We start from the raw sequence: 22,502 nt of genomic DNA, 5'->3' as shown, positions 1-22,502 counted from the left end.
TCCACAAGTCACGCTTACCATGTCTTTCTTACAATAGGAGGAACACGTGGGCTAGACTCTGAATTTCACATAAAATGTTGTTACAATACAAAAAAAAATCTAGATCCAAGTGGAAAAAGTAATGGCTTTATTAATACTCACTCAAGCATTCTTCAGTAGTGTTTGGCTGATGTGTATTGTACTTCTGAAGTGTGATGGAAACACATATTTTAATAGGATCAAAACAAATCAAGACCCAAGGGAATTCCACACATTATCATATGTGCGTTTTACTCTTTCCGGTACCTGGAAATCAATAATTATCACGCTGACCATGATCTACTCAACAGAAATATAACACTAACGTTATCAGTTCACCAAAACCGTGAAGCTCTTCAGAGATTGGGACACTGTTCTGGGAGACCTGATATGGCACTCTGGACACCGTCGAGTGGCGTTGGCCAATCATCGCCGCAACACAACTGAGGGTGGATTGGGAGTGCCGAACTTCGAGCACGCCTTCCTTGCCTCCCAGCTCCAGTGGCTTAGCCACTTGATCTCGGGCAGCTGTTTGGGGGACATAGCAACCCTGCAGCAGTCATGGCCTCTCCTAAGATACTCATTCTGCCCAGGAGCCCATTCAGCCCACTAGTCACACCAGCTGCTCTGAATCACATACCAATGCTAGAGTTGAATTCTGCACCTTATGACACAGACACCTCTAAACGCACCTGTGACGCCACTGACAAGCTTGCTACAAGGCCCGCAAGTGACAGCTCTTGATGGCGTGGTTCAATGGGGCGCCTATGGCATAGACACCTTTGGGGACCTCTTCCATTATGGCCATTTGCTAGGTTGCTTTTTTGGCTTTCAAAAGCTTTCAAAAGCCAAGAAAGCGGAGATAAAATTATCTCCATATCAGCAACAGGGTGCTAACACGCAAATTCGCATGTTAGCACCCTTTTTCTCTACGCTTCCCCTTGCATCTCTAATGAGATGCAATGGGGGCGTTCCAGAGAAAAATAATAGGAGAAATGTTCTTAAGCGACATTTCTCCTATTATCAAGGATTTGGAAATATTTGCGCTAAGCGCGAATATCTCCAAAAGCTAACACCTGCCCTGAGCTGTTCTTAGCCATGTTATCCAATGGTAGGTGGATAACATGGCTAAGAGCATTAGCTCGGTAATGCATGAATATCGCTGATTTTTCAGCGATATTCATGCATTACGGCCGATTTTTATCGCTTTTGCGATAAACCTTGATAATAGCAAGGTTTATCTGCTATAATTTCTGGTGATGCTTAGCGTTAAAAAATTCGTTGCTAATCATTTTTAGCGATAAATATCTCTTAGTGTTGGTAATATGCCCCATGGTTCTGCCGTTTGTACATTGTGTAACCTTTGTATGTAATCAAGATCGGTTATTTCACAAACCCTGTCTGGATATGAGCTACTGCTGTTAATCTAACTGAAACCCAATAAACAGATCTGCAATAAAAATAATTTGTGCGCTGTACGGTTTTATCAGTAAAACTACATTTCCGTGCAAATTTAGCTGCCATTTCAAACATGTGTGCTACCACAGCATGATTTAGTAATATATTTGTGATAATTTGCTCCACAATTCACCACTGGTCCCCATTTCCTGTGGCTGCTCATTTGCTACACTTGTTCTTTGTGTGACTCTTGAATGTTTCACCATTCCTGTGACTTCAGTGACGTAACACTGATTGCAGCACCTACACTCTAAAAGTTTCTCCTGAACCATTGACCATATTGCTGTGTCAGACTCCTACTACCTCGAATAAGAGATTATCATGACAACCTATACAGTTTACAGTTTCTGGAAAATGCTTTAATCAGTAAGCCAACAACTAGATAAAGTGAAAAAGAAATCATATAAGCATGAAGGTGGCAACAGAATCTGGAGCGATGCTTGAGCACTGTCCTCTTCTCTTCATTTCCATCCTCATTCTGTCTTCCAGTGCTTAATTTGTGCTGGTGGTTTCCGGTGCTCAGCACCAGCACTTAATTGTCAAGACTGGCGTGTGTGAAAGTCTGCCACATGGTGGCAATGTCTGTCTAATTTAGAGATGAACACAGCAGCAGTTGTTTTTTAATTCAATATAGATTAAAAATAACTATTGCCTGTCATCTCACACTTATAGGAGTGCAATGGTTAGTAGTAGTTGTGTTCGTACTATTATTGGCAGCAGTTGCAGGCAGAATGTGTGGTGCAAGCTGCAATGATCTCCTGGCAAAGGTTCTGCCCATTTTTTTTTTTAAACGATTTAAGCACTGGTCTTACCCCGTCCCACGCCTCCAGACCACACACAGGCAAGAACTCATGCTGAAAACTACAACATACAGCCACCACTCCCTATGAGGACTCATACAATTGCTGTTCCAGTAAAATGGCCACATGCTACAGAAGAGAAAAAAAAACACCACACACCATGGCTAGGATTAAAATCAACAAAGCGTCTGGTGAGTAAAGCAGAGACTTAGGTGCTTATTTACAAGGCTCTTGAGCCGTCGCTAGAGCTCCTTTTTCCATTATAAAAGTGACGCACCGGCGGCGCAAGGGGCTTGTAAATGAATCCCCTTAAAGTGGACGTTTTGAGCTTCAACGAATACATTTAAGAGTCTGTGCTGCAGGGCTCGAGACTGGGTACCATGCAGGTGGACGGCGTCCCCCCACTTATTTTACCAGGAGCTTGATTACTGGAGCAAATTAAGCCACACATTCACTATTTGGCTTCTCTGTGGCGGGATCGGAGCTCATTCAGAATGCTGCTCAAGCGCTGGCTTCTCTGATGCAATCGCATTTAAGGGGTGAGGGAGTGTAATGATGAAAGTTATGGGCCCTGGGCCCTCATGTTAGGCGCAGCAATGACGGACACGGACACCAGGAATGTGTTGTAGGAAAGGTCTCGAGCACGTGCGCTCGGCCTCTTTTATTGGCAGCGTCATGTGACACCATGACGTCTGTGGTGGGTGGGTGTAGAGTGTGTTACATTACACCGAAACACTAGAACGTGTCCACTCCAAGACACTACATCACTCCCCTTTTTAATCATTGAAAAGACCCAACTTCATAATTCACATTTGGGGAAAACAACATATCTCAGGATGCAGTGAAGTGTTCAGTTCCGCCATGCTTTTCTATCCGCCGCTGCTTGGAGATGGGCAGATGGAGTGCAGTCTGTTCGGGGGACATAGGTCCGCTTTGGCACCAGTTGTTGGTGCTCGGTGGAAACAGTCTGTAGGCGACTGTGTAGCCCCTTGGTCCTCACAGTCCTCCTGTTGTTGACTTCCGTGGTAACGGATGCGGTTGGAGTTCTTGTAGTTCGCCGTGGAATGATGGTTACGTACCAGTTCGGCCTTGGGCTCACAGTGGGGACCTACTTTGCACTGACTTCTTCTTCGCTCTTAACTGTGGCAACGGCCACGTGGATTTACTTCCGTCCATTCTTAACTGTGGCAACGGCCACGTGGATATACTTCTTCCCGCTCTAGCAGTGGCAGAAGTGCCACCCAGATCTCTCCTTTTCTTCCTTTCTTTTCACGGTGGCAACCGTGCCTCGCCGATCTCTCCTTTTCTTCCTTTCTATTCACGGTGGCAGAGGTGCCACCCAGATCGCTCCTCTTCTTCCTTTCTTTTCACAGTGGCAAACGTGCCACGCAGATCTCTCCTTTTCTTCCTTTCTGTTTCACAGTGGCAGACGTGCCACACAGCTCTCTCCTCTTCTTCCTTTCTTTTCACAGTGGCAGACGTGCCACACCGCTCTCTCCTCTTCTTCCTTTCTTTTCACGGTGGCAGACGTGCCACTCGGATCTCTCCTTTTCTCCCTTCCTGTTTCGCAACATCACTTGGTCCGATCTTGCATCTTCTCTCCTGACCTGGCTCCTCCATGCAGGGCGCGCCCGCTGCATGTGTGATCCTGGTTTGTCCCAGACTGGAACACTTCCTCCTGCTTCCTCAGCTCCCAGAGTTGGTGTCGCGAACCCTCTTCTCTAGTTTCTTGTTGGTGACGTTCGTGGGATGGTGTTCACAGACCTTGACTAGGTTGAACGTCCTGGACCGTTTGGCGGTCCACTCCTGCTGATGTTTTGGCAGGTTTCTTCGGTCGTCCTGTCGGACTTGGTGCATTAGCACTTTCTGGAGATGTTTGAGGGGACCCGTCGCGGGTCATACTTGGTACGCGATCTTTCTGTGGATCGGCTTCTGGGGGGCGCCACGCTTAGTGGTCGTCTTCGGTAACTGTTCTGCACTGTGGCGTTACCTGTGCCCTTCATCCATCTCGTGGGGGCTGTGCCTTGCCACGTGGCGCGTTATCTGGGCCCGTACTTTTTCAAGGCTCTCGGACACTTGTTGCGTGTCGTTGGTACTTGCAGCTTTGGCTGGCGTCGATTTCTTGCTGCTTTGGCTGACGTCCAGTACGTTGCTGCTTTGGACCGTTGGGTACTTGCTGCTTTGGCTGGCGTCAGGTGCTTGCTGCTTCGGACCGTTGGCGGGAGTAGTTGATGCTGCGGTGATCTCCTGTGGCCACTAGGAGTCGCTGCTCTCTCCGTCTTCTGATCGCGGCAGTCTTTCCCTTGATCGTTCCTCCAGTGCTTGGCAGTCGTCTTCTCCAGACGTTTTGCCCTTGCTTAGATGCTTGGTGAGGTGTTGATGCCTCTTCTCACGTCACTCTGGAAGTGGCGTCTGCCGACTCCTTACTGGTGCGTGTGGGTGTCTTCTGCGCTGTGCGCGCTTCCTTGCTACGGGAGTTCAGATGCTTTCCCTGGGGGCGCTACTCAGTCTGTAGCCTCTAGATGGTGTTAACTTCTCTTGCGTTGTGCAATGCTTGTTTCAGTACTGGTGGTTGTGAGTGCACTATTGCTTTTGGCCACTGGGTGGCAGTGTTGCTGGATTTATTAGCAGCCTGTCCTGTCTTCCTCGGATGTGCACTCTACTGCTTCAGTGCACAGGGGGTTGGAGCTGCTGCTGTGAATGGGTGAGTCGTTTTTCTTTTCACTTTTGGTGTTGTGCAGCGTTGATGCTGGGGGAAAATTTCACAGTCTTTATTGGTGCACCGGTACTTCCTTTTGATCAGTGTTCCGGTGGGGCTGGGTAATCTTTGGCGGTATTGACCGCGCTGCCGGCACTCTGCTCCTCACACGGAGCACACAAGGAGGGGGCACCGTTGGTATTGGTGGTGCGGCCGCTTCCCGGCACTTTGTTCCTGCCCCCCGAGGTGGGGGCACCTTCTGTTGCCGGCGCCTGTCCTGCCTTCACTTCTTTCCGCCCTCCCGGCCCGCGGAAGCTTTCTGCATTCCTCGCGTGGGGGGGGGGGGCAACTGTTCTAGGCGCGTCGCTCCGTCGCTCATCTGCCAATGCGGGGGGCGCTTGAGGCAGGCCGCGGGTGAGCTCCGCCGGCTCTGCCTATTTATACGCCGGTAACGATCCAGCCCTGCAGGCTCCACTTTCCGGTCTCCCGCTTACCCTTCACCGCCCGTGGCAGCCTCGGCAGTCCTCACGCGGGCGGGGGTTTGTGCTTCAGTCCCGCGGGGGAGCGCGCCGCTCCGGTCACTCCTCCCTGGGGGCGCTCGAGGCAGGCCGCGGTTGGGCTCCGCCGGCTCTGCCGTCTTGATAGTTCTCTGGCCCAGCAGGTTCCGCTTTCGCCGGTCTCCCGTCGCAGCAGCTTCTACTGGCACTTGCTGCGCGGCGGAGACCCGCCTTGCTTCTCGCAGGCCGCGGGTAGGCTCCGCTGGCTCTGCAATGTCTTTACTCGCTGGGGTGCTGCCGGCAGGTCGCGGGTGGGCTCCGCTGGCACTGCTGAGTCTATCCTGGCTGGGGGTGCCGTCGGCAAGTCGCGGGTGGACTCCGCTGGCCCGGACCACATTGCGAGGGGGGTCGGGAGGCGGTTAGCTACTCCGCTCCCTCCCCCTCGTTGATTTTGTTACTTGCGGGTCCGGCCGCACTCTCCCTCTTCAGTCGCTTGTCTCTGGGCCCCGCCGCTGCAGTCACACGCGCGTTGGGGGCAGGGGATGGCTCAGGCAGGCCGCGGGTAGGCTCCGCTGGTCCTGCTTATGATTGGCACAGTTCATGGCGGGCACTTCGCCCCTGGGGCTCACCTTCGGCCGGCGGGCCAGATGCTCCGACGCGGTCGCGTCGGGTGGGCTCCGCCCGGCCCGTGCCCCTCTCCAGTGGGGTTTTTCAGCCTCGCGGTCGTCGCAGGTGGGCTCTGGGCGGTCCGCCGTTGCTTGGTGGCACTTGTTGGTGGCGGTCGACGCGGGTGGGCTCCGGTCGGCTCGTTGTGTGGCTCCTGGTCACAGCGGGGCTCCGACGTGCTCACCGGCTTCTCGGCTCGCTGCGCCCTGCTTCAGGGGATGCCCTCTAGGCGGGCAGCTCTCTCCCCCTTTCCTCAGTGTGGGTAGTGGCACGCGGGGGTTGCACTACCGACCTCGTCGCCATTGTAATGATGAAAGTTATGGGCCCTGGGCCCTCATGTTAGGCGCAGCAATGACGGACACGGACACCAGGAATGTGTTGTAGGAAAGGTCTCGAGCACGTGCGCTCGGCCGTTTTTATTGGCAGCGTCATGTGACACCATGACGTCTGTGGTGGGTGGGTGTAGAGTGTGTTACATTACACCGAAACACTAGAACGTGTCCACTCCAAGACACTACAGGGAGGGGAGGCAATTAGTCTGTTGGTGCAAGCCACCTTGCGTGACACCACTTCCTGTTGTGACCCCCACTTCTTTTTTGAGGACTTTTGCCCTGCTGTTCTGTCTGTTCTGTGCAGGATTTACATCCAACGTGGTGATGTTTAACTGGGATCTATACTAAAATGGATGCTTCTGAAGCGTGCTCGCCGGGAACACAAATTACTCATTCAACGGTGGTGTGATCAACCCGATAATCAGGCCCGCATTTGCTAGCGCCTATGCCTACGTCACACACACAACTATTCATCCGTGAGTTGCTAGAGTTGGGGGCTTATGTATAAGCGCCTTGCCCCACTGTTGCTTCACTAAAGAGACGCGGTGGCGGCGGAAGGGGCTTGTAAATAAGCAGGGCACAAGTTGTAAAAAAAGAAGTGGGGGACGCTGTCACCGGAAGTGAGGTCACAACGGGAAGTGACGCCACGAAAGGTGCCGAGCTCCTCGTCCCAGAGAGGCCAAAGAGTGAAGTCCAGCTGTTTGGCAGGGGGGATAGTGTCCCCCCGGTAAAACAAGTGGGGGGACGCCGTCCACCTGCGTGGTACCCCAACTCGAGCCCTGTAAATAAGTCCCTTCAAGTGTGGCGCAGTTGGCAAATAAAACAATGGCGCGACGCCGCACATTTGGCCTGTGGCAATGCACCTGCAAAAGGAGCTGCTTGCGTTTTACTATGGAAACCGTTGTTCGCCACAGCTGTATTTTGAATACATGAAATATTAATTGTAACCATGAAGGAGGGAAGGGAGTGCCCCGGCTGTCTGTTCATCTGAAGTGAGCAGCTCGTGATTACCCCTTCAGGAGGGATTTACTTTGATGTTTGGAAAGAAAGGGGCTTGTCCTAAGGCAGACCACTTCAGACAAATCTAGTCCATTCAAATCAAAATATAAATCCACAAGGCATGTGTGCGAGGAGAGCAAAAACATGTTATGAAAGTTATAAAATACACATAGCTGCGCAAAAGAAAACAAATTCTAAAATTGACAATGTGTACATTATTTGACATAAATAAAAATGATGAGAGCAACTAATAAAAAATGTACATTTCTTATATAGCGGGCATTAACTACAACATAAAAAACACCATTGTGACTAGCAAAGATGGAAAGTCATAGACAAACCAAAGATAAGTTAGTCCAATATCCTGAATCACCCCTCCACCCCACCAGAGACAGAGGACCACCATATTCAAGCATTCAGTAGCCCGCCCTGATCTTTAAAACTTGAAAGAAGGATCTAGGAATGCCATACACCATGTGCTCGGAGCTGTCCGATGTGCACACTCGTAGGGCAGCTGCATGCTCTGAGCAACCTACATTTCACAAGAGCTGCAGTAGCCTCATCTATTTCGGGTTCTTTTGGTGAGGACAAAAGAACTTAAAATTAGCTTCGTTTTTCTTATAGATGTAAACAATAAACACAGGGTCTTATTTATGAGCCCCTTACGATACAGATGCACCGCTGTTGCGTCACTTTTCGTGATGCAGCGGCCGTGTAAACAATGCGCCACGTTGTGACCTATTTACAAAGTGATGCATCTAAGCAGATGAGTCACTCTGTAAACCCCTGTGACCACATTATACCTGCGTAAGGTAAAATGTATGCAAAAAGGCGTTCCCCCTCCAAGAAAGCCTTGTAGAAGTGACGCAGTGAAGTCTATCAGATTTCACTGCGCTACCTCTAGGACACCACTGCGTCAAAACCCTACGCCTGCCTCATAGCAGGAGTAAGGGTGACGCAGTGCCATAGTTATAGACCTCCCCTTGGATTGCTGGAATTGTGTCATGCTTATGACACAACTCCAGCAATGCATGAGGTTTGCTCCGGCAAATAGGTCAGGATTCCTGACGCAGGTAAATTCTTGCGACATGGAGGGCCATACATTAAATATGGCACATCCATGCTGTCGCAAGGAGGGCGCAGTGACAAGTGTCACATCGCTATTAAATCACAGTGATGCAACACTTTTCATAAATGAGGCCCACAGTTTTTAGTATGGCAATGGGATACGTTTCATTGGCGCGTAAATGAAGCCAAAGGCAAGTGTCAAGATGACAAATTATGTATAATCTCCTCGCCAACAAAGGTGTGATATGGTCCTTTAATTTGGAGCACATTTAAACATTAAAAAGCTTGCCTGCGCTAGAGCTGCACAGTAACTGCACCTGTGACCATACTTTGTAGGAAGACATCACCAACATGGGTCTGTGGCAATACTTCTGGGTTGGGTGAGACCACACTTCCATGAACCCCATAGCGCTGAGAGAATTGTTAACATAACTAAGCCAACCCAAATAGCAAGCACCAGCCAGGGACAGTAGATCCCGGAGAAGGAGTTATTTCACGTTCCGGAGTGGATCCAATGGAGAAGAGGCTTTAGTCGCACTTCGCTTTTAGCCTCATGGTGACCCAAATCCAAGCATAAGGATATAATGAGAGTGCTCTATAGAAAACACCACATATTGTTGTTTACAAAGTGATTCCCTGAATTAATCAAAAGGGAAGCTATCAGAGAATTTCCAGATCTGGGCTACTTTAGTCACTGCAGAACTAGCTGAATACCTACACCCCTCCAGTGCTGGAGATAATGCGTTCTCACACACATTTTTAGTAAATCGAATACTACCGCGGGCCCCTTGCATCAGAACTTTATTACTTTTTAGTAATACATTATTCCATCTAATATCTTAAGCAAGTCTGATGTACATTTGTCACACTATAAGATTTGGGGCCAGAAGTACTAACATCAGGAATACCGATTTCCTAATTGCGATTCTCTCTGAATCGCATTTAGGAAATCGGTATTCCTAATATATCATATTAATGAGGTAGGTCAAAATTTGTTGACCACCAGGAATTGCAGCCATTGCAGGGATGGCTGCAATTCCTGGTGGTCAACAGACCACCATGTCTGTGATTGCTTTTTAATAAAGACATTTTTGTTGTTGTTTTAAATGCAGCCCGTTTACCTTAACCCCTTAACGAACACGGGCGGGCCGTGACGAACCCCAGCCGTCATCAGCACACGAGCACCGTAGTGCATGACGGCTGGGGTTCGTCACCAGCATGGAAGGGGTTAAAGGAAAATGGAATGTGTTTTAAAAAAAAAATGACACCTTGAAGTTTCATTTTTGAGAAGCCGGCAGGGGTCCGTGGGATCACTGCCTGCTCTTAAAAAATATAGGGGCATATTATCAAGGGGGGTCGATAGGAAATTACCGCCACTTTAGCGGCCGTTTTCGTCCGCTAAGCGGCGATAATTCTATCGCCCTATTAGCAAGCTGTCGCTAACAGCAGTTAGCGACAGCTTGTAGGCGATAGCGAGCAGTTTGGGGCCCAATTTGCATGTCAGCGATATTTATCGCTAATGACATGCAAAGTGGGTGTACCCAACCTGTTAGCAACTGAAAGCAGTTGCTAACATCGCTATCGCCTATTACCAACACAGGGGTAGCGATGGAAATATTCACGCTAAGCGTGAATATCTCCAAAAACTAATGCCTGCTCAGACCAGTTCTTAGCCATTATATCCAATGGGAGGTGGATATAATGGCTAAGACCCTGTTAGCGATAATGCGTGAATATCGCTGTATTCTCAGCGATATTCACTGATTTTGCTGCTATCGCCGGAAATTGTATCGCTTTTGAGATAAACGTTGCTAATAGCACGTTATCTCAGAAATAAAATCCAGTGATGCGCGGCGATAAAAAAATTGCCGCTAACCCTACTTAGCGATAAATATCACTATTTGTTGATAATATGCCCCATAGTTTACATTCTCAAGGGGGAAGGGGTCCATTTTTGCCCCTTCCCCTTTGCAAATGGGTTACCAGTTTTAAATTGGTGGTAAAATATTACTGTTTTGCGACTGGAACTCGGTCGCAAAACAGTTATACATACCATACAGATTTGATATTTGGCAGGGACACCCTAAAAATGGCGCTTCCAAATACCAAATCGCTAATGCAAAATGCAATTCAGTAACAAGTTACCAAATCTCATTTTGTATTTTGTACATTTGAATCGAGCCATTTGCAACCAGAAAAATGCTTTTTACGTCTGACCCTTGGAATCTTGCTGGGTAATAAGTCCTCATCCTGGAGAAAAAGGAGCGACTCACAATTGGGCTTGCCGCCACTATTACCTCTATTTTTTTTTAACCCCTCCCATGCTCATGACGGAGCCGCTCCGTCATGAGCATCGGCTGAGCTGTGCTCATGACGGAGCGGTTCCGTCATGGCACTGCCGCTGCGCATGCGTGGCGCTGATTTCGCGCCTGCGCGGCGCGTTCTATTGAGCGGGCGGGGCCATGACAGAACAGCTCCGTCACGAGCACAGCTCAACCGCGGCTCGTGACGGAGCGGCTCCGTCACGAGCATGCGGCCGCTACTCGACCCCCCCCCTAGCGCTGCGGCGGAATTGCCGCCACAGCCAAGAGGTTGAACATCTGTTTATTTTGGGTTTTGTTGCGATTACAAACAATTATGTATGCATTTTCCAACAGCATTATAGAAGGTTAGCACTATTGTCCTGTTATAGGTGATTTGCTGCATGCATATCTTTCGACTCCCATAGCTTTCTCAATAATTTGGCATTCCAGCAGGCTTACAATGCCTATAGTTGAATCCAACTTGGTTGTCTGCACATATTTAAGTCGTTGAACAGATGGATGTTACAACAGGCTTTAAAATAAACAACAGTAACTTCTGAGCATTTGACAATGACTTCCCTTCAGGCAACAGTTTCTTTCTACATTACCTTACATATTAAGGGATTTCTATAGCACACAATTCCACCCCCGAGTTTCTGAGTGTGTAGGTGTTGTGTGAGACATGGTGTGCATGCTTATCTGTTAACAGGGGTCTTCAAAGAAGTCTGTGGCTTAGGGTGAGGGATGTACGATAACTATAATTAGTGGATAGCAGACAGCCATTTCAACATCCTTGCTTTATGTATGTATATAGAACTCAGCATGCTAGGAGTGCCTTCTACAATTCGTGAGCCTCGTGAATTGCCCAGTGAATGTAATAGCTACTCAACCCGCAACTCCACATCTCAACAACTAGGTACGCCGGGGGAGTCCAGAGAGGGGGCTCGCGTGTGATCTGTCTGCTTCCCCTGAAACTCTTGTCTTATATCCCCCCAATGTGTTACGATAGGCTCTTTGTTGAGAACCCAGATATCTTCAGTTTGGAGTGCCATTCCCTTCGCCTGGCCCATGACTCCAAGCCATCAACGCAGGCGGATCAGATTTCTTCCATCTTTTTGTGATCATTTGCTTAGCTGTCAGCATGCCAAAATCTGGGAAGTGACCTTTAGCTTCTTACCTGTGGTAAAGGTGCATTATGCACTCTTCCCATGTACACTCCACATTACGGCCTGTTGAGGGATGCCAGGACTTTACTAACTTGGTGCTAGTAGGTGCATAATGATGGGCAGGCCCACAACATGTGTAGGAGTCAGCTTCTGGTTGCTGACATCTGGGACGCAACATGTCTCTCCTCTTATAGAACTTGTTGATTTTCTCTGGGGTGAGGTAGGCCCTCTGGATTATATAATGTTGGATGAGTCTAAAGTGTGAATTTCACGGGAAATATATGGGGCTGTTCAGTATCTCTGTCGACTTCTTGTCCACAAAAGGCCGGCCCCTGTCCGTCTCCCACCTTTGTCTAACAGATGTCAGCGACACCACTGTGTGAAGACGCAGCAAATCTGCAAACCATTTGTTGAGGTGCCTACCACTGCCCATAACTTGTAAGTATCGTATGGTTAGGTGCGTGGGCTGTTCCATGTTCATGTCCCCCATTTGTCTCTGAGAGCCGCTAGGAGAGGGTGATATTGTAGAAAGTGACCTCTTTTAGAAACATTAAATATCTCAGCCGATGAAATAGCAGATGCTGCCACCCAAACCTAGACCTTCAAGCTCCTTGATGGGCGTACCCTCAGATTTGAAGTGGTAGACACACTATAATTGGCAAAGCTTTTCATAAAAATGGAGGTGATAGACCAGGTTTACTGCAGCTGACCGCGTGACCCGCAGGGGATCATGCGTGGGGCAGCGCTTTAGTCCCACCCGGCCAGCGAGCTACCTATCGACGCCCTCCTTCCCTCCCCCCTGGAACTTTTTTTAGTTTCACCGCTGGGAGTTGTGCCAAAAAAGCATCCCGGGGCATACCGACTGATTCATCACCTATCTTACCCTGAGGGCAACTCTGTCAACCACTGGCTGGAGAAGGGGGCTTGTTCTGTGTCTTATTGTTCACTGGACATGGCCATTGATATGATTAGGAGAATGGGCAAGGGGGCGTGGCTGGCCAAGGCTGACATAGAATCGGCGTTCCGCCTCCTGCCTGTCCATCCAGCCAGTCAACACTTGTTAGGCTTCAAGTGGGAGGGCGAATTCTTTTTTGATTGCTGCATGCCAATGGGTTGCGCCGTCTCGTGTGCCTATTTCGAGGGGTTCAGTTCTTTTCTCCAGTGGGTCCTCACCAGCAAGCATGGCATATCCCAAGTTACCCACTATCTGGATGATTTCCTATTCTTTGGCAGGGAGGGTACTCAGGAGTGCGCAGTAGCCTTGCAGGCATTTGAAGTACTGGCAGGTCATTTGGGTGTCCCCCTGGCTCTGGGCAAGACAGAGGGGCCGACTCAAATACTCACTTTCCTGGGCATCGAACTGGATACCATCAAAGGGGAATCTAGGCTCCCAGCTGACAAGGTTAGCGATTTGAGGCAGGACATTAGGTCACTGATTGGCAGGAACAAGGCAACATTGGAGGTTGTGCAGAGCCTTTTGGGCAAGTTGAACTTTGCAGCACAAGTTATACCAGCAGGCAAGGTTTTCTCTCGCAGGCTAGCAAAGGCTACGGCTAATATTGGAAAGAAGCATCACCTAGTGCGCCTTGGTCCTGGGTTGAGAGCAGACCTACAGATCTGGGATGAATTTTTGATGAACTTCAATGGCACTGTGATCTGGAGGGCACCATGGGAGAGCAGCCAGGAACTTTGGGCAAGTTGAACTTTGCAGCACGAGTTATACCAGCAGGCAAGGTTTTCTCTCGCAGGCTAGCAAAGGCTACGGCTAATATTTGAAAGAAGCATCACCTAGTGCGCCTTGGTCCTGGGTTGAGAGCAGACCTACAGATCTGGGATGAATTTTTGATGAACTTCAATGGCACTGTGATCTGGAGGGCACCATGGGAGAGCAGCCAGGAACTTTGCTTGTTTTCAGATGCATCTGGTAGGGAAGGTTTCGAGGTGATCTTTGGTGAAGAGTGGTGCGCCATGCGATGGCCAAACGCCTGGCGCAAGAAAGGGGTGACCGCAAACATAACAGTACTGGAACTCTTCCCCATAGTGGCGGCATTACACTTGTGGCCGGGTGGACTGGGCACCAGAAAAGTAGTCTTTTGGTCGGATAACATGGCCGTAGTCCAGGCCATCAACGGGATGTCAGCCAACTGCCCACTGGTTTTGAGTCTGCTCAGGGAATTAGTCAGGTGGGTTTGCGGAGTAACACTGAGTGCAGGGCAAGGCATATTGAAGGTGTGAAGAATGTGGCAGCTGACGCTCTCTCGCGCTTTCAGTGAATCCGATTCCGAGAGGCCTGGCCGCAGGTGAGGGCGGCGATGACACCATTCCCGGCGCCACTGTGGCGGCTCCTTCAGTGGGGGAGCGTTTGAAGATGATGGGACAGCATTCCTTGACACAGGCCACCCGGAGAAGATATGCGGCCCAGCTGACCACTTTCAGAAAAGTAATACTGTCGCTGGGAGGTTCTGCTTTAAGTCCCGTAGAACAGGTTGAGACTTTTGTGGTGTGGGCCAAGGAGGCGGGCAAGGCGCATTCATGGGTGTGCGGCCACCTGGCAGCGTTCAAACATGACATCAAGCTTAGTGGAGCAGAGGACCCCACGGGTGCATTCAGGATTAGGGCAGCGCTCAAGGGGTGGGCCCGTGAGGAGGTCAGGTCCTCCGACAAGAGGGTAGGGATCGAATTTCCCGCATTGCAGCGCATGATAGACATTTTGCAGATAGTGACCAATTCAGCATTCGAAGCCCAGCTTTTTTCAACAGCCTTCTGCTTGGCGTTCTTTGGCGCCTTTAGAGCAAGCGAGTTAGTGGCCAAATCCAAATCAGATAGATCTGGGAAAGCTTTGGACATACTGGATGTCTGTGCAAGGGACGCCCTGGTGCTGAGGGTTCGGAAATCCAAGACGGACCAGGCCGGGAAGGGAGTGACAATAATACTACAGGCTTTGGAGGACCCCAGGTATTGCCCGGTTGCCACGGTCAGGGAGTACTTGAGGATCAGGCCACTTTTGGGAGGGCACTTCCTCATCCATGCTGATGGCACGCCCCTAACTAGGTTCCAGCTTGAACACGTGATGGGCGCAGCCTTGGCCAAGGCAGGTTTGTCAGGGGCGGGTCAAAAATTCTCCAGCCACTCGTTCAGGATTGGGGCAGCCACAACTGCATTCAGAGCCGGGTTGGGTGAGGAAGGAGTCAAAAGGGTAGGAAGGTGGTCATCTTCTTGCTACCAGCGCTACTTCCGCCCTTAGGAGGGTTGCTCGGGCGTTACGCTGTACAAAGTGGCTGGTAATCTGTAACATATGTAATCGAATGCTACACCTATTGGTGAACGAGTCGCTGTATTTATGTGTCATTACGTTTTTCAGGTGAAATTTGCAGTGTGCACTAATAAACAAAGTGTTAACATGACGGTGTCTAGTCCTCTCCCCCTTTTTAGTTGTTGTTTGAACATTGTCTTGTTTTCTTTACAGCTGACTGTTGCGTGTGGGTGATGGGCCATTCCTATGTTCCCAGGTTGGAACAATGGGCGACATCCAAGAAATGGAACTTGGCTTTCGCGAGGACACAAATTCTGTGGTTGGGTGTTCCTGGGATGAAATGGGGTCACCTGAAGTACAAGCTTGAACAATGCCTGGTGGGACGGGGTGGTCCTTCTAATATCCTCATTATTCACCTGGGAGGGAATGATCTGGTCACGCTGGGGAGAAGGGCCCTGATTCAGGCCATGCAGAAGGATCTGGCAGCGGTAACCAACAAACTGGGGGCCACCGAGCTATTTTGGTCAGAAATTGTCCCTTGCAAAGTGTGGAGGGGTGCTAGATCGCTGGTTGCAGTAGAGCAGTCTCACAGGAGGGTCAACAGATCCATTTAGAAGTTCATGGAAAAGAGGGGCCTGGGGTTCATTAGGCATGCACTCATACAAGACAGAACCGAAGGGTATTACGAGAAAGACGGGGTGCACTTGTCTGGGTTGGGTATGGATGTTTTCCTCCTAGACATACAAGAGGCTCTGACAGCAGCGGGTTGTAAGTAGCATGATGGGTGGGGGTCTCTGTCATCGGCGGGGGCCTCCTCCAGAGCTGTGGCGGAGTACAGGGCGATCTGGAAGCAGACGGACAGTAAGGGTACCTCTGCGGCAGAAGGGTACAGTAAGGGTACCTCTGCCTGGCACAGTAAGGGTCCCTGAGCCAAGGACCAGGAGCCGAAGGAGGTTCCGGGAAACCGCGACGGCGCCCCGTTAGTCCTTCGGTGGTCGGGGGGCCTGAACCGACCGGGGGTGTGCCCCACCGCTCCGCCCTGACAGGGGGGGAGGGAGTATAACGAAATGGTAATGTGCTGCACCGTCAGAGCATTGACTCGCCGTGCAAGATGGCTCCTTAGGCATGCGGGACAGCGAGGGGCTGCCTGCTTTGGATCGCCCGTAAGATTACCCACCATAACGTCATACCTGTGTTGTATGAAATTAAACCTGCAGCAGTTCTTTCCCACGAATATGTCTCCTATGTTTCCTTTGGGTGGGAAATGTAATTGTGTATTGTGAAGCGGGGAGAGCGCATGGCGATGTGGGCACTATGGAACTAACAAATGAAACGCTTAGAGGCAAAATCACACAAGTCTCTGTCTCTCATTTACTGATGGAATGCGAAAAACGTTAAGGACAGATTCCACTACTCGTGAGGACCCAATGTGAGTTATATTGGCATTACCAACTGGGTACTGGGAATTCTCATGAATCTTATTCCTCGGCACACCTGAAAACAGTCACTCAGCTTGATCAAGACCAGAGCTGCCAGCGAGACCTCCATCCTTGTCTGCTACTTCCTATACATTACTCAAGTCCTCTCCCAAAATATGCTTGTGCTGCAGGTGATAAATTAATTCCCTGGTAGATAGGTCTTTCATTTCGATGTTAATGGGTCCCTGCGTGATTATATGTGCATTCTACACTAAGAAAGCAATCTACAAGGGCAGCAGTCTTCATTTGCAATCTTACATAGTTCTCCCTTATTGTCATGGCATCTAAGGGCACCTATTGTATCTGATCTCACAATGGACCAATAATGTCTCACATATCTAAATCCAAGGACCTGATTCATGAACCTACGAAGTCTGGCCTCCATAAGATGAATGATTAACTTGGGGACCCTCACAAGAATATATAGGGCCCCTACGGATCCTACGACTTCCTGGAGTGGTTCGAATCGTGGCACCCAGCTTCCCTTATAGAAAGAGATAATGGAGGACACATTTCAGATCTCCCCTCTATGAATGGTGCTGGTGGTCTTCCTAGCTAGTGCTGGATTGCAAAGTTTTCCCAGGAAGTAGCCCTAGTGGGGAAGTGGTATGACTTCTTACATGCTAAATGGTGGTTCAAGACAAGACATCTTGAAAGGACCGGGCGCACAGCTAACAGAAACGTTTCTTCCTTTTAACAAATTTTGTCTGAAACTTGTCTGATTTCATGCAATGTAACACAAACAGAATGATCTCTCAATAATATCATAATTAATTGTCCTTTACTTCAGATGAAATACAAATGTACACGTCAGTAACTCTGTACTGATCAATTTGTCATTACTTCATGACTGTCAATTCATAGAAGACATATCATAAACAAAACATTGTAGCAATATCAACATAGGAAGTGGCAATTGATGACCTTCGGCCCAGGATATCTTGTCTTGAACCACCATTTAACATTAGGTCACCCGAGGGACTGGCAGCCCTTTGATACCGCGCAGAACAAGTTAGTCAGGTTACATTTTCTACACTATTAGTTTTCTCCACTTTTAGGATTAATTTTGTATACTTCAAGGAGTGCAAGTCACTACCCCTTTTTCGGATGACTTCTTACATGCCTATTAATAATATTTAATAAGAAGCCATTGGGAGCCTGGATGCTTGCTTTTGGATACAATTTCACATTGTAGCATTAGCAGTTAGTGCAGCCACATTCAGCGGCGCGGCAACCATTGGGGCAGCTGGTGCAGTGGCCCTGGGGCCCACAGCCCTAAGGGGTTCACCAATCCTTGACATTTGCTATATTTTCATTCACCAACAGCAGTCAAAGATGCCATTTTCCTTTCCTGCAGCAAAGCCCAAAGCATCCTTGCTACACTACTGGTGCCACAACTAGTAGCGGCCGTTACATAACGGTGGTGGGAGGGGCAGGTCGCGGTGGGGGGAGAGGGAATGAAAAAAAATCACTTACCTGTGTGCTACCACCTCTTGGTCCTTTTCACCCACTTCCAGGGGCAGGAACAGGAAGCATTCAGGCTTCCAGACTCTCCTAGCCAATCACAACGCTGATAGCTGATAGCAGCGTTGTGATTGGTCTGAGCTCCCAAGGTTCAGCGTTCAGAGAGGGACTGGGAGCATGGATATGTTCTCCACCCAGGCAGTACAACACAGCCCGGTGTAGAATATGCTAAGTGCGCATGACTGTTTGGCCGGTCCAAGATGGCCGGCCAAACTGTCATGCGCACCACTCCTCCTCCTGCTCCTCTGACACAGCTCGTCCACCCCTAACGAGCTGAGCACCGACGGAAAAATGAAATGATAATAACAATGCGTTATTATCATTTTATTTTTCCTTTTTCACCTGCTCACAGAGCAGTGGGACAATGCTCATCCGCCTTAGTGGAAGAGCCGCCCCTGGCCACAACTCTAATGGGATTTTTAACCAATACCTCCAATACTTCTATTCTTTCTTCAGAACAGATCCATACCACAGGTGGGCTCTGGCTTTAACAATTGGTGTTGGCATGTAAATCGTTCAACAAACATCATGTAAAAAATTCCTAAAATCTCCTCAAAATTCAAAGAGGTGTATTTCTTTAATGTCAGGAAGCATGCTATCACATCCCTGCATTCAGAGGCTTGTATTAAAGGGATAGTTTTAAAATTTAAACTTAGAGACATTCATGCCCTTCCACCAAGATGACAATGCTACTAGTGAACTGAGATTAAAGTCAATTGTTATGTGCACCCCATATGTAGCCTACATTGTTATCATATGTGGAACAACATTACAGTCTAGTAAATTATGCACAAGAGATTTTTGTACAGCATGTATCATGAAGGTGCCCTGATATGTGATAATGAAGAAAAGGAAGACTCAATGAAATAAAATATCACCTGTGAATTTCTCTCGACAGTTTTATTATTTTTTTTGTTTGTTTTATAAATCTCAAACTAGACTCGAAGGTATCAGAGCACTTTACATGAGCACCAGTTGCATTACACGCGGGCACATTCATTTTTGTTAGGCACGAAGGTTGTGTATCAAAGGTTGTACATCAAAGATTGTATTGTATTCTAGTTGGAGTTTTACAGCACTTACCCTTCATGGACCAATTGGTCGGGTTAAGGGTGGGGCTGAACTTTAGTTTGTGCAAGCTAACAATGTTTCTAGGCCGGACCTGCCCTTTGACCCTGATTACTACTTCACAGAGGTGGATGACGGGTGCAAAAACCTCATATTTCATCTTGCCCAGTTTGTGGGTGCTCCAGCTTGGAGACGACCCTGCTGTGGGAAGCATCACTGTACACAAATGGATGCTTGATTCCGGTCTGGGAAAGACATGGCTTGGTAGTTCGGACTAGACTGTTCCCATGAGGCACAGGGTCAGAGCTGATTTGCATATAGCCAGTGTCTAACCCAGGGTGGTGTGGAGTGCAAAAAAACGATGGATTTAGGCCCAGATCCTTGTACTGGGGTGAATGTATGACATTGTTCCACATTCTGTCCATCAACTGTGTTTTTTGCAATTTTCACCCCGAGTGTGCTGGGTATACTCAGACGTGAGTCCCAGGCTCTCCACACCACTGGAGTCAAGCTATCCAGGCTGATGAAAGCTGATAGCCAGAAACCGGTCCTTGGATGCTTGATTCCAGTCTGGGAAAGACATGGCTTGGTAGCTCGGACTGGACTGTTCCCATGAGGCACAGGGTCAGAGCTGATTTGCATATAGCCAGTGCCTAACCCAGGGTGGTGTGGAGTTCAAACAAACGATGGATTTAGACCCAGATCCTTGTACTGGGGTGAATGTATGACATTGTTCTACATTCTGTCCATCAACTGTGTTTTTTGCAATTTTCACCCCGAGTGTGCTGGGTGTACTCAGACGTGAGTCCAAGGCTCTCCACACCACTGGAGTCAAGCTATCCAGGCTGATGAAGGCTGATAGCCAGAAACCGGTCCTTGGATGCTTGATTCCGGTCTGGGAAAGACATGGCTTGGTAGTTCGGACTGGACTGTTCCCATGAGGCACAGGGTCAGAGCTGATTTGCATATAGCCAGTGTCTAACCCAGGGTGGTGTGGAGTGCAAAAAAACGATGGATTTAGGCCCAGATCCTTGTACTGGGGTGAATGTATGACATTGGTCTACATTCTGTCCATCAACTGTGTTTTTTGCTAATTATTGCAAAGCATGTTTTCTATCGTTTAAAATGGCGAGATAGTATATGTGAAAAGCCTCAATATACAACCACTTCCTTGTTATAACACCCTGCTTTACATGTACTAAGACTCCTGAAGGTGATGATTCGTGATGACACCAACCGGTGCAAGAGCATTGAGGAAATATCAGGGCGAGGGGTAAAATATTGGGGGAACACTTATTGTCATACGAGAAGTCTCTGGCTCATGCTCCAAAGCATTTGACTAACTGACTACTTGTGTAACGCTTAGCAGGGGCGGCTTTAGGCATGTGCAAGCTGTGCACCTGCACAGGACCGCCAAACCCCAGGGGCCGCCACACCAATATATATCCTTAATATAATAATCCTCTGAGGATGGATACATATTTCCGTGGCGGCCCCTGGCAGGGATTTGGCGGCCTCCGACTCTGTTCCACTTCCAAACACCCTTACCCCCCTCTTCACTGGCCTCCATGCCTGCGTTCCTCTGGGGCCCCCTACCTACGCTCCCTGCCCAGGGCCGCCACGAGCCTAGAGCCGCCCCTGCTTAGTCACCTCTAAGCGCTGTGATAAGGCGTGGTACTGTTTCCCAAGTGAATGATATACGTTAATGATGAAAGAAGACTGAGCAGATATTCCGGGACTTGAGTCCTGCCCCATCATTCTCTGTTATATGATTCATTAACGACTTCCAAACGCTTCTCAGAAGAATCATAAACTAATCTAGAATTTTTTGCCAATCATCAAACAAACATTCCCATTTCTGGTGCAATCTAATTTTATTGTCTTGCCTATCATACACCACTCAATTGACGCAGCATATAATACTGGCTCAAAAAAGATCAGTTGACAGTTCATTTCCAGTTCAAAATACTTTATTTACAAGAAATATATTCTCATAGAAATATTACACACATTTTCATAAATGGAAGAAGAAGCACAAAAAAGATACAGTTATAATAATCTCAAATACAGAGCATGTGTTTTTTCTCGTTTTTTCCTCTTCTGTTTGCTTATATTGCTACGCAATCTATATTAGTCTTGATTTGTGCTTTATTATGTTTTCAGAATAACATGGTTCTCTAAGTTTGAATATTATAAGGACTGTGGACTTTTTCATTGACTTTTTCTGTGGCCCATTGGCTGTCTTGCGACTTTGTGGATTCTTGTTCATTTATTTGAATGGTGAGATCACGAGCACTTTTTGTGTATTCATTTTATCTTTACTTTTCCTGTTTTTCGCTTCTCCTTTTTCTCCTGCTTCCTTTTCTTCCTGTCCGCTTTCATTTGATATAAGTGAGTTATGTCAGGGTGTATTATGGATTCCTTCACTTTTTGGCTTAAACCTTTTTGATCTGAGTGTCCTATGCACATTGGGGTACCCTTTTGAGTTTATTCAATCCAATACAGTTCTTTTTAAACTTTAAAAAAAGTTTGAATTTCGTATGGCACCATTTGGCATTAATATACTGTTGTTATATTGTGCTCATTAGGATGGTCTGCTTGTGCTTTAATCACGATTTATTATATATTCAGTTATCCGTTTATTTGTGTGTTTTGCATTCTCTCAATGTACATTTATAGCTGTTGTTTTTGGTGCTTTTTCAGGTTTCTGTTTTTTGTCTCACATCTTCTTTTGATGTTAGTTATATGTAGTATATGTTCTTACTGATGGTGTCTTTTTATCTGTTGTATTTATTGATGTGCTGTCCTGTGTTGATTGTTTTCAGCCCTGACGAAGGTCCATTGTATGGAACGAAACCCGTTGACTGTTGTCCAGAATGTGACTATTTGAAGAATAAGAGAAACTACATGGAAATATTCAGATACATTTGACTTTATCTCTGGTGCACTCTCCCTTTTGAGAAACTGTTTGACTCTGGATGCCAGTGGAACCATAATGCGGCGGGTTCAGGGGGTGTTTTGCACAGAACTTTTGAATGAACTTGGAATAGGGATTATTGTGCGGGACCTATAGTCAGACGCCTTTTTGCTTTTGTGTCTACAGGGTTTATATGTAAGATCAGTTGATAAATAAATTGGTATTTAAATGTCTAGTTACAACAGTCGCAGGTTAAC

Source organism: Lissotriton vulgaris, chromosome 6 (assembly GCF_964263255.1).
Source record: "Lissotriton vulgaris chromosome 6, aLisVul1.2, whole genome shotgun sequence".
Classification (NCBI taxonomy): domain Eukaryota; kingdom Metazoa; phylum Chordata; class Amphibia; order Caudata; family Salamandridae; genus Lissotriton; species Lissotriton vulgaris.
This window is presented reverse-complemented; position numbering follows the sequence as displayed.